The 12,375-nt window shown below is 37.1% G+C and overlaps 1 protein-coding gene across 1 annotated transcript in view; it reads right to left on the reverse strand.

Moving 5' to 3' along the window:
- CEMIP2 (cell migration inducing hyaluronidase 2) overlaps positions 1-12,375 on the reverse strand; it is a 182,104-nt gene that overhangs the window by 167,134 nt on the left and 2,595 nt on the right. The gene's annotated exons all lie outside the window — the stretch shown is intronic.

Here is a 12,375-nt window from a genome sequence, read left to right on the forward strand (position 1 = left end):
GAGAAATAGGAACGCTTTTACACTGTTGGTGGGAGTATAAACTAGCTCAATCATTGTGGAAGACAGTGGGGCGATTCCTCAAGGATCTAGAACCAGAAATACTATTTGACTCGGCAATCCCATTACTGGGTATATACCCAGAGGATTATAAATCATTCTACTATAAAGACACATGCACATGTACGTTTACTGCAGCACTACTTACAATAGCAAAAACTTGGAACCAACCCAAATGCCCATCAATGATAGACTGGATAAAGAAAATGTGGCATATATACACCATGGAATACTATGCAGCCATTAAAAAGGATGAGTTCATGTCCTTTGCAGGGACATAGATGAATCTGCAAGCCATCATTCTCAGCAAACTAACACAGGAACAGAAAACCAAACACCACATGTTCTCACTCATAAGTGGGAGGTGAACAATGAGAACATATGGACACAGGGAGGGGAACATCACGCACTGGGCCTGTTGGGGGGGTGTGGTGCAAGGGGAGGGAGAATATTAGGATGAATACCTAATGCATGTGCGGCTTAAAACCTAGATGACAAGGCCGGGCGTGGTGACTCACACCTGTAATCCCAGCACTTTGGGAGGCCAAGGCGGGCGGATCACGAGGTCAGGAGATCGAGACCATCCTGGCTAACACAGTGAAACTCCATCTCTACTAAAAATACAAAAAAAAAAAAATTAGCCGGGCGTGGTGGTGGGCACCTGTAGTCCCAGCTACTCGGGAGGCCAAGGCATGAGAATGGCATGAACCCGGGAGGCGGAGCTTGCAGTGAGCCGAGATAGCACCACTGCACTCCAGCCTGGGCGAAAGAGCGAGACTCCGTCTCAAAAAAAAAAACAAAACCTAGATGACAGGTTGATAGTAACAAACCTGCACATTTTGCACATGCATCCTAGAACTTAAATAAAATTTTTAAAATAAATCTATTTTTGTCCTCACAGCATGCAGTCTACCCTGAAGTACCTCTAGAATTTTTCTATCAGGAGGGATTACGACAGCAATCTGGATGAAAATAGAGCCCAGGAAACTTGTCTTAAGAGATATGTGTGTATAGAAAGCACACTAAAACAAATCAACAAACAAAAAAGTTATTTTATATTATACTGTATTATATTAAGTATGCAATACCACTGTGCCTAAAAAAGCAATGTACATACCTTCATTTTAAAATATCTTGCTGCAAAAAAAAAAAAAATCTTGTCGCTAAAAAAGGCTACCAATCATCCAAACCTTCAGCAAGTTGTAATCTTTTTGTTGGTGGAGGCTCTTATATCAGTGTTGATGGCTGCTAACCAGGATGGTGGTTGCTGAAGGTTGGAATAGCTGTGGCAATTTCTTAAAGTAATAGTGAGGTTTGCTGCATCAGTTGACTCTTCCATTCAGGAAAGATTTCTCTGAAGCATAAGATGCTGTCTGATAGCGTTTTCTCTATATAACTTCTTTCAAAATTAGTGTAAATGCTCTCAAACTCTGCTGCTGCTTTATTAACTAAGGTTATGTCATATTTTAAATCCTTTGTTGTGTCATCTCAATAATGTTCACAGCATCCTTACCAGGAGGAGATTCCATCTCAAGAAACCACTTTCTTTGCTCATCCATAAGAAGCAACACCTCAACTGTTCAAGATTGTGTTTTCTTTTTTGAGACAAGGTCTTGCTCTGTTGCCTAGGCTGGAGTGCAGCAGTATGATCATGACTCACTGCAGCCTCCATCTCCTGGGCTGAAGCAATCCTCCTGCCTCAGCCTTCCAAGTAGCTGGGACTACAAGCACATGCTATCATACCCAGCTAATTTTTTTTAAAAAACTATTTTAATAGAGATAAGGTCTCACTATGTTGCCCAGGCATGTCTCAAACTCCTGAGCACAAGTGATCCTCCTGCCTCAGCCTCCTAAAGTGCTGAGATTACAATCATGATTACTAGGATTACAGGGCCACTTCACCGGGCCCTGTTCAAGTTTTATCATGAAGTTGCAGCAATTCAGTCACATTGTCAAGCTCCACTTCTAATTCTCCTGCTATTTCCACTACATCAGTACTTACTTCCTCCACTGAAGTCTTAAACCCCTCAAAGTCATCCATGAGAGTTGAAATCAACTTCTTCCAAACTCCTGCTAATGTTGCTATTTTGACCTCCTCCCATGAATCACAAATCTTTTTTTTTGAGATGGAGTCTCACTCTGTTGGCCAGCCTGGAGTGCAGTGGCACAATCTTGGCTCACTGCAACCTCGGCCTCCCAGGTTCAAGCAATTCTCCTGCCTCAGCCTCCTGAGTAGCTGGGATTACAGGTGCCTGCCACCACACCTGACTAATTTTTGCATTTTTAGTAGAGATGGGGTTTTGCCATGTTGGCCAGGCTGGTCTTGAACTCCTGACCTCAGGTGATCCACCCACCTTGGCCTCTCAAATGCTGGGATTACAGGTGTGAGCCACCGTGTAGGGCCCACAAATGTTCTTAGTGGCATCCAGATTGGTGACTCCTTTCCAGAAGGTTTTCAATTTACTTTGCCCAGATTCATCAGATTTACTATCTATGGCAGCTATAGCCCTATAAAATGTATCTCTTAATAAGACCTGAAAGTCAAAATTATTCCTTGATCCATGGGCTGCAGCTTGGATGTTGCGTTAGCCACTATAAAAGCACTAATCTCCTTGTACATCTCTATCGAGCTCTTAGGGTGCATTGACAATGCGCAGTAACATTTTGAAAGAATTCTTTTTTTCTGAGCAGTAGGTCTCAAAAAATGGGCTTAAAATATCCAGTTATCAAGCTGTAAACAGATGTGCTATTATCCAGGCTTTGTTGTTCCATTGATAGAACATAGGCAGAGTAGATTTACATAATTCTTAAGTGCCCTAAGATTTCCAGAATGGTAAATGAACACTGGCTTCAACTGAATGGTAAATGAACACTGGCTTCAACTGAAAGTGACAAGCTACATTAGCTTTATATATATATTATATATTTATATATAATATAATATTTATATATTATATATAATATATTAACTTTATATATAGCTATAAATATATATAATAAATATATATAAATATATACATATATAAATAAATATATATATAAAAATAAATATGTGTGTGTGTGTATATATATATATATATATATATTTTTTTTTTTTTTTTTTCCCGAGACAGGATCATGTTCTGTCACCCAGGCTGGAGTACAGTGGTATAACCATAGCTCACTGTAGCCTTGAAATCCTGGACTCACGTCATCCTCTGGCTTCAGCCTCCTAAGTAGCTGGGACTACAGGCATACGCCATCACCTTCAACTAATTTTTTCTTTTTCTTTTTTGAGACAGAGTTTCACTCTGCTGCCCAGGCTGGAGGTAGTGGCGCAATCTCGGCTCACTGCAACCTCCGCCTTTGGGTTCAAGTGATTCTCCTGCCTCAGCCTCCCAAATAGCTGGGATTACAGGTGTGTACCACCATGCCCAGCTAATTTTTGTATTTTTGGTAGACAGGGATTACAGGCGTGAGCCACTGGGCCTGGCTAATTTTTTCTGTCTTTTGTAGAAATATGGTCTCTAACCTGGATTAGGTTTTGGCCAAAGGGAATGTTGTGGCTGGTCTGATCTTTCTAGATCACTTAAAAAACTTTCTTCCTACGACCAATATGGTTGTTTCACTTTCTTATCCATGTATTCGTTGGAGTATCACTTTTAATTATCTTCAAGAACTTTTGCCTTCCATTCATAACTTCTTAACTGTTGGGTACAAGAGACCTAGCTTTTAACCTGTCTTAGCCTTACACATACCTTCCTCACTAAGCTTAACAATTTCCAGCCTTTGATTTAACATGAAAGACTAATGACTCATCCTTTCACTTGAACAGTTAGAGGCCATTGCAGGGGTTTTTACATTATATATACATATATAAAATATATAATATATATAAAAAATATATAATATATATGCTGCTTATATCAAAGGACTTTTAAATAATCCTATAATATATGTGAAAGGGCTCTTAAAATTGTAAAGCTATATTCTATTCCAATTATTTATTATTAGAGAAAATGAGCATGATGTCTGTGTATAATATATATATTATATATATAATATATGTATATATAATATGTATATATATTATATATGTATATATATTATATATGTATATATATTATATATAATATATAGTATATATATTATATATAGTATATATAGTAGTATATATTATATATAGTATATATAGTATATATAGTATATATAATATATAGTATATATAGTAGTATATATTATTATATATATTATATATAGTATATATATTATATATAGTCTATATAGTATATATTATATAGTCTATATAGTATATATATTATATATAGTCTATATAGTATATATAATATATAGTCTATATAGTATATATTATATAGTCTATATAGTATATATTATATAGTCTATATAGTATATATATTATATATAGTCTATATATTATTATATATTATATATAGTCTATATATTATTATATATTATATATAGTCTATATATTATTATATATTATATAGACTATATATTATATATATAGTCTATATAATATATATATTATTATATATTATATATATAATATAATATATATTATTATATATTATATATATAATATAATATATATATTATTATATATTATTATATATATATATTATAATATATATATTGGAGACAAGGTCTTGCTCTGTCACCCAGGCTGGTTGTTGCCAACCTCTCTGCCTCCCAGGCTTAAGTGATCCTCTCACCTCAGCCTCCCAAGGAGCTGGGACTACAGGTGTGTGCCACCACACCTGGCTGATTTTTGGGTTTTTGGTAGAGACAGGGCTTTTCCACATTACCCAGGCTGGTCTTAAACTCCCAAGCTCATGTGATTTGCCCACCTCAGCCTCCCAAAGTGATGGGATTACAGGCGTGAGCCACAGCACCTGGCCATCGCAGTTATTAATTGGTCTAATTTCAATATTGTTATGTCTCAGGAAATAGGGAGGCCTGAGGAGAGGGAGAGAGATGAGGGAATGGCTGGTTGGTGGAGCAGTCAGGACACACACATTTATCCATGAAGTTTGCCATCTTAGTCATCTTATATGAGCGTGTTTCATGGCACCCCCAAACAATTACCATAATAACCTCAAAGATCACTGATTACAGATCACCATAACAGATACAGTAATAATATGAAGTTTGACATATTGTAAGAATTACCAAAATGTGACACAGAGACACAAAATGAGCACATGCTGTTGGAAAAAATGACACCGATAGACTTGCTTGACGCAGGGTTGCCATGAACCTTCAATTTGTAAAAAACAAAAGCAGTATCTGCAAAGCACAATAAAGCAAAGCAAAATAAAATAAGTTGTCTCATTACACTTTATTTTAAGAGGTCTACAGTTTATTTTAGGAGGTGAAGAAGATCCAGGAGAATGGGGAAATGTCAAGGAGGGAAAAGGCAACCAATAAAGTCTGAAATTAAGATAGCTAAGATTCTAAGTGACTGAAGCATAATCTTCGTAATCTCTCTGGGGAAACGCTGGGAACCTGTGAAGGACACGAAGCTCAGTTATCCCACCTGAAAGGCGAGGGAGCTGGGATGTGCCTAAACTCCAGCCAGTCTTTGGTTAACGGCTGCTCCCAGTGAGTGTAATTCTGGCAATACTTCCAGCAGACTGGACAGCAAAACTGGCTCAGGTAGTGAGAGAAAGCCCTCAGGAAAGAAATACAAGTGCTGGCAGCTGGCAAGTGGGCCCGTGTGCACTGAAGTGGTACAGATTAAGGAATATGAGTGAGGCACCAAAGCATCTTCGTGGAAGTTTCAATGGAACAGCCTATACACAGACATCATGCTCATTTTTCTCTAATAATAAATAATTGGAATAGAATATAGCTTTACAATTTTAAGAGCCCTTTCACATATATTATAGGATTATTAAAAAGTCCTTTGATATAAGCAGCATTATGAATATGGAAAAATCAGGGATAAAAATAAATTGGTCACTTGCATTGAATGCTCTCTAGAAAGTACAAATTTTATCTCCTGAGGATTATCATAAATTTAAAAGTTCTTGTTTTCTTACACCAAATTAATTATTCTAAATTACAGTCTTCCTTATTTTGAGAATTTTCAGACCTTTCTTTGGTGGGGCAGGCAAGGGAGTAGGGAAACAGGAGCTGTGGGTGATGAAGACCATTTTTTTCTTTTCTGAGATGGAGTCTGGTTCTGTTGCCCAGACTGGAGTGCAGTGGCACAGTCTTGGCTCATTGCAACCTCCGCCTCTCAGATTCAAGTGATTCTCATGCCTCAGCCTCCTGAGTAGCTGGGACTACTGGTGTGCACCACCACACCCGGCTAATTTTTGTATTTTTAGTAGAGACGGGGTTTCACCATGTTGGCCAGACTGGTCTCAAACTGCTGACCTTGTGATCCACCTGCCTCGGCCTCCCAAAGTGCTGGGATTACAGGTATCAGCCACTGCACTCGGCCTGATGAAGAGCATTTTAAAAACCCAATCTAAAACCTCTTTTTCAGAACTATACAAACTAGTATAGCACTTTATAACCTCATTTTAAAAAAAGATTAATTAGCTGCTGGAATCAGAAAACATAAACAACGTATGGATTAAGTCAAATCAATTCAAATCAATAAGTCAATTGCTATTCAGTTGTTCACTTATGTACATTTTACATCACATTATACAGTAGAATAAATATTTTCTTCGTAAAGTAGTGTAAATCAAAGTGTTTTTCCTTCCCCTTCTCCAAGGTCTGGTGAGATGAACTTACTTCAATGCAGCCACCACTGAAAAGTATGGAAAAGCTCCAGGAAAGTCATAAGTAGGAGCTTTTCTGTTTATTAGCTTGTTTTTCAGGGCAGCTAAATGAATGGCAACTCTGGACAACCACTTTCAAGGGATTATCCCTAATGGATTAGACTGTTTTAAAAAACCCTCCTATCTAAATTCATTGATTCCTGGTTAATGCAAAGGAGTGACTCTGCTGCCACTACACTTGAATGAGAAACTAATGACACAGATTATAAGAATTTAGTCAAGATACAGAGTTTCCTGTATGTCATATTTTTGTGTTATCATAAAGATAAATAAAATATTAAGACATTAAAAGTTTTACATTTAAAAATCTTCTTTAAAAGATATTAAATCTTATTAATGTGCTAGTAATTTATTTATTTATTTATTTATTTTTTGAGACAGAGTTTTGCTCTTGTTGCCCAGGCTGGAGTGCAATGGCACAATCTTGGCTCACTGCAACCTCCGCCTCCTGGGTTCAAGTGAGTCTCCTGCCTCAGCCTCCCGAGTATCTGGGATTACAGGCATGCACCACCAGGCCCGGCTAATTTTGTATTTTTAGTAGAGATGGGGTTTCTCCATGTTGGTCAGGCTGGTCTTGAACTCCCGACCTCGAGTAATCTGCCCGTCTCAGCCTCCCAAAATGCTGGGATTACAGGCGTGAGCCACCACACCCAGCCATGTGTTAGTAATTTATTAAGTTTCTTATTTTTTTTGAGACGGAGTCTCGCTCTGTTGCCAAGGCTGGAGTGCAGTGGCGTAATCTCAGCTCACTGCAACCTCCGCCTCCCAGGTTCAAGCAATTCTTCTACCTCAGCCTCCCGAGTAGCTAGAAATACAGGCGGGTGCCACCACGCCCGGCTAACTTTTTGTATTTTTAGTAGAGATGGGGTTTCACCTAAAGTTAAACAGCAAACCTCTAACAAACTAAATTTGAATAATTAATTCTGACATAAGTGGAGAAGCATTGTGATTAAAAAATGCAATCAGGATTTTTTTTAAGGAAAACTGAGCACCAAGGATTTGCACTACAGATTAAATGTTTTCTGAAATCATGGGATTTTCCTTTCAGCTGTTCCTTTGTTGTTTGTCTTGCCTTCATCCTTTCTAGTTTAAACATCAAAATGAAAACACAAAGGCAGCATGTTTGGGGACAATAGAATACATTTGGACTGAAAGTGTCATGAGAATGAGGCTGTATTGGACAGGACAAAAGGTGCACTTGCTCTCATTTGCTGTGGTTCACCAGGTGTGCCAGCTTCCTGGAGAACCATCACTTTAAGGTACTACAGGCCAAAGAAAAGAAATGGGCCAACTTTAATCAGAGTTCCACAGACTCAAGTGTTCACTGCTAATTCACTTATAAATTGGCACATTATCAAAAATAAAAACTCCTCAAAAATTATCTACAAGTCCCAGCTACTTGGGAGGCTAAGGCAGCAGGAGGATCACTTGAGTTCAAGTCCAGGCTGGGCAACATACCAAGACCCTGTCTCTAAAAAAGAGAGGAAATAAAAAAAAGTAATTCATGGCCTGATACTTAATTGCTAGGTGTAGATCCACCTATAGAACATAAACAATTCCTTATTTTTTTTTTACATTTCTTTAGGGCACTAAGTATTCCCAATTAAGATTATTATTTAATCTTCATAGTAAACCACTAAGGTCAACAGAAAAGATAATTATCTACCTTTAACTGGTGATGAAACGGTGGCTCAGGGATTAATGTCTAACATTTCAAAAGCTACCCTTCATATCCCCCTTGTACTGTTAATTTTACTAGTTTCTTCTCTAATATAATAAAGATACATGAGGAAAACATAAAGTCACAGCTTTGAATTATAAGGCTATCGTATTGATAGGATTGATTGCTTTCAAATAAGGCAACAAAATGGAAAAGTCTTATTTTTTTGGAACATGTTCTTTCTTTATATTAATTCAATTTTCAGGAAGCTTTCAGTTACCAAGGAAGGGAAGGGTGCAGAGATAAAAATGAAAGACATATTCTCTGCCTTTCAGAGATGTCCAATCTAACAGATAAGAGAGCAGATAGCTTCTTAGAAGGTAGATCTATAATGCAGAGGGCCTTTGTTTCTGGGGGATCTTCTTCCTTTACAATACTCTGCATGGCACTCTTTGTTGAGAGAACTACCTAGAACTGGGAGGATTAAAAGGGACAGTACACACCAATATCTCTCATGTCTCACTCCAAGTACCGGAGTGAGGCTTTGAGGGAAAACACTGGGAAAGATCCAAACGACTGGTGCAAACAGCTCTTGTTAGGCTTTTCTTATATTCTTTTATATTCTTTTAATCAGTATTATTATTATTTGCCTTTTTTCTCTTGGGAAGACCGTGGCTTCTCTAAAGCACAAGAATGCCAAGTCCAAATGTGACCAAAATAAGGGCTTAAATAGTGCTAAAGACACCCTAGTCATACTCCCACCAATACAGCCTGTTTCCAGCATTTCAAACAACAGTTCCACACTATTTCTTCATATTCAAATTAACTATTAACCCAGAATTTTTTTTTTTTTTTAATGTTATGCTCAGAGTATCTCGTGACTTGAAATGTTCCTTAACTGGGTGTTTGGGCTACATTTATATCTACACTGCCTTCTAATTATGTATGTATTTGTCTGGAAGGATTTATTAGACCTAAACTATTGCATGTTTCCTCCTATTCTGTTTCTGGTGTTGATTAACCTGTTCCTTCATTTTCAAAGTCACTCTAAGTTCTATTCTGTATCTCCCCAATGTTTGCAACTGCTCAACTTTTTGTCTTTGTTCTCAAAGGGAACACTTCCATATTCATCATCTCAGTCAATGATGGTTATCAAACTACACTAAGCTCAAGGCTGATTGATGCATACTACCACTTCACATATTCCCCCTCAATTTCTCACATTGCTGATGAGTCATTTAGAAACCACTGACTCAACACTAGCAAAACTTGGGGATATATTGCTCTGGTTCTTGAAAATTCATGACTTCTTAAAAAAGAAATACAAAAAATAACAGCAGTAACATTCACAAGAAAAGCAGACTCCTAGCAAGCAGCCCTAGTAATCCTTACCTGCTGGACAGAACCAAATCAACTGGGCAGCTAGTAACTACTACTTTTTTTTTTTTTCGAGATGGAGTTTCACTCTGTCACCCAGGCTGGAATGCAGTGGCACAATCTTGCCTCACTGCAATCTCTACCTCCAAGGTTCAAGCGATTCTCGCACCTCAGCCTCCCAAGCAGCTGGGATTACAGAGGCATGCCACCACACCTGGTTAATTTTTGTACTTTTAGTAGATATGGGGTTTCACCATGTTGGCCAGGCTGGTCTCAAACTCCTGATCTCAAGTAATCTGCCTGCCTCAGCCTCCCAAAGTGCTAGGATTACAGGTGTGAGCCACTGCGCCTGGTGTTACTACTTCTTACTTCAGGGTAGGGGCAACTTTAGTCTTGGCTATCTGGCTATTGCTCACAGCACAGCCTTTCACAGATTTAAGCAGAGCTATTTTGCTCTTAATTTAGACATAACATAATAAGTTTAATTATCAAGTTTCCTAGATCATCTGAGTAGAAATACACAAAAAGCAAGTTGGAGCAAAAGAAACAAACTCACAGTAGTTAAGTAGCAACAGCTGACAATATGAAAGGACAACAGAGGAAAGCAGAGAATAAACGTAAGAATCTAAAAAAGCAAAGCAGCCCGAGGTCCATTAACATAAGAGCAGCTGTAATCCTGTAGCCCTTGTGCTGAGTACCAGGAGAGAAAAGAAAATATTTGGAGAAATAATGGCAGAAAACTTTCCAATTTTATTAGAAAGCAATAACCTATACGTCCAAGAAGCTTAATGAATGCTCCGGAAAAAAAGCAAAGATGCCCACAAGCAGATACTTTATAGTATAAATACTGAAAGTCAAAGACAAGGAGAAGTTTTAAAATCAGCAAGAGAAAAACAATGCATCATTTACAAAGGTACTTCAATAAGATTTAAGATTAACACCTTACTTCTCATCAGAAACCATGGAAGCCAGAAGGCAATGGGAAAACATTTCATATGCTCAAAGAAAAAAGTAGGCAACCAAGAATCTTATATACAGTAAAGCTATCTTTCAAAAGCGAAGATGAAATAAATACTTTCCCAGATAAGCAAAACTGAGAATTTGTTAGCAGACTCATTTTACAATACTAAACGAAGTTCTTCAGGCTGAAATCAAGTGACCCTACAGAAATATGAATCTACAGGAACAAACAACATTGATAATTATGTAATGATAAATGCATATTTTTCCTCCTTTAATTGATTTAAAAAAGCAATTTCAAATAATATGTATATAATGGATTGTTGGGCCTATATAACATATAGAAATGTAATGTATGTGTAGTATAATAGCACATAGGAAGTGAGTAAAAACAAAGCTGTAATGGGCTAAGGAAATGACTACAGATGGTAAAGTAGTAACTATAACAATGCATTGTTGAGTTTTTAACATTAATATATTATGTAGGCATTGCCTAAAAAGTACTTTAGACCTGTTACTCAGTGAGGGTAAGTTTCAGATATTATTATCCTATTCATTACACTCCCTATCAAAACAAAACACAAAATTCAATATTGCTCACCCAAATAAAGGAATCCTCCCCTCCTCCAGCTACTTTTATTTGCTGCTCTGATAGCCAGGCTAAAAACACATTTGAGAATTACTTCTCCTTTATCTATTCTTGAGTCTTATGATTTCAGAAGTCCAGAAGCCAGTTTCTGACAGTGAAAACCAGGAGACAGCAAAGAAATAGGTTTCCCCCCTTCTTTTCAACCATAAAAAATAACACACCAACATAAAAGATACCTTTCTAAGTAGGTCAAGGAAAAAAACTCACCCATAATCCTATTGCCTCAACACAATCATTTGTTTCATTGTATTTATTTCCTTCTGCTTTTATTCCATAGACACTTACATTTTATTTTACAGAGGTGTAATCATTTATACTCTCTTTTTCATTTAGGATTACACTGAATACTTTAGCAAGTTTAATTATCATTTTTGACAGCACCAGATATATTTAGGGATATATAAACTATTTTCTTTTGTCTCCCTCCCTTCTGCCCATTCTATTTCCCGGGGATGGGCCTTGAAGGCTTGGAGCCCAGACTTCTAGACTTAAAAGAGCTCAAAAAGTAGCAAATTCTCACTTTGGTGAAGTAATATAGATGGCCTCTGACTTTACCAAAGTTATTAGGTGTTCAAATAGAAACACAAGTTTCATTTAAGATTCATAACATGAGAATGCTAATTATAAGCTTTGATTTATAGTCTATGAATTCACCATACATAGTGCCCCTATATTCATAAACCTACCTGCTACCCTCTCTACTTCTTTTCTTCTTCAAAAACCAGAAGACTGAATCTACTTCAATATACTGCCTTAAGTAGTTGTTTTAGAGGAAAAAGAAATCCAAATTTTGAATTAATCAAGTACTACAGTGGCTGAAACTTGCATTTTATTAGGAGATAAAAATGATCTAAAAACAGCATTTCCCCATTTTTCTA

Source organism: Pan paniscus, chromosome 11, assembly GCF_029289425.2.
Source record: "Pan paniscus chromosome 11, NHGRI_mPanPan1-v2.0_pri, whole genome shotgun sequence".
Classification (NCBI taxonomy): domain Eukaryota; kingdom Metazoa; phylum Chordata; class Mammalia; order Primates; family Hominidae; genus Pan; species Pan paniscus.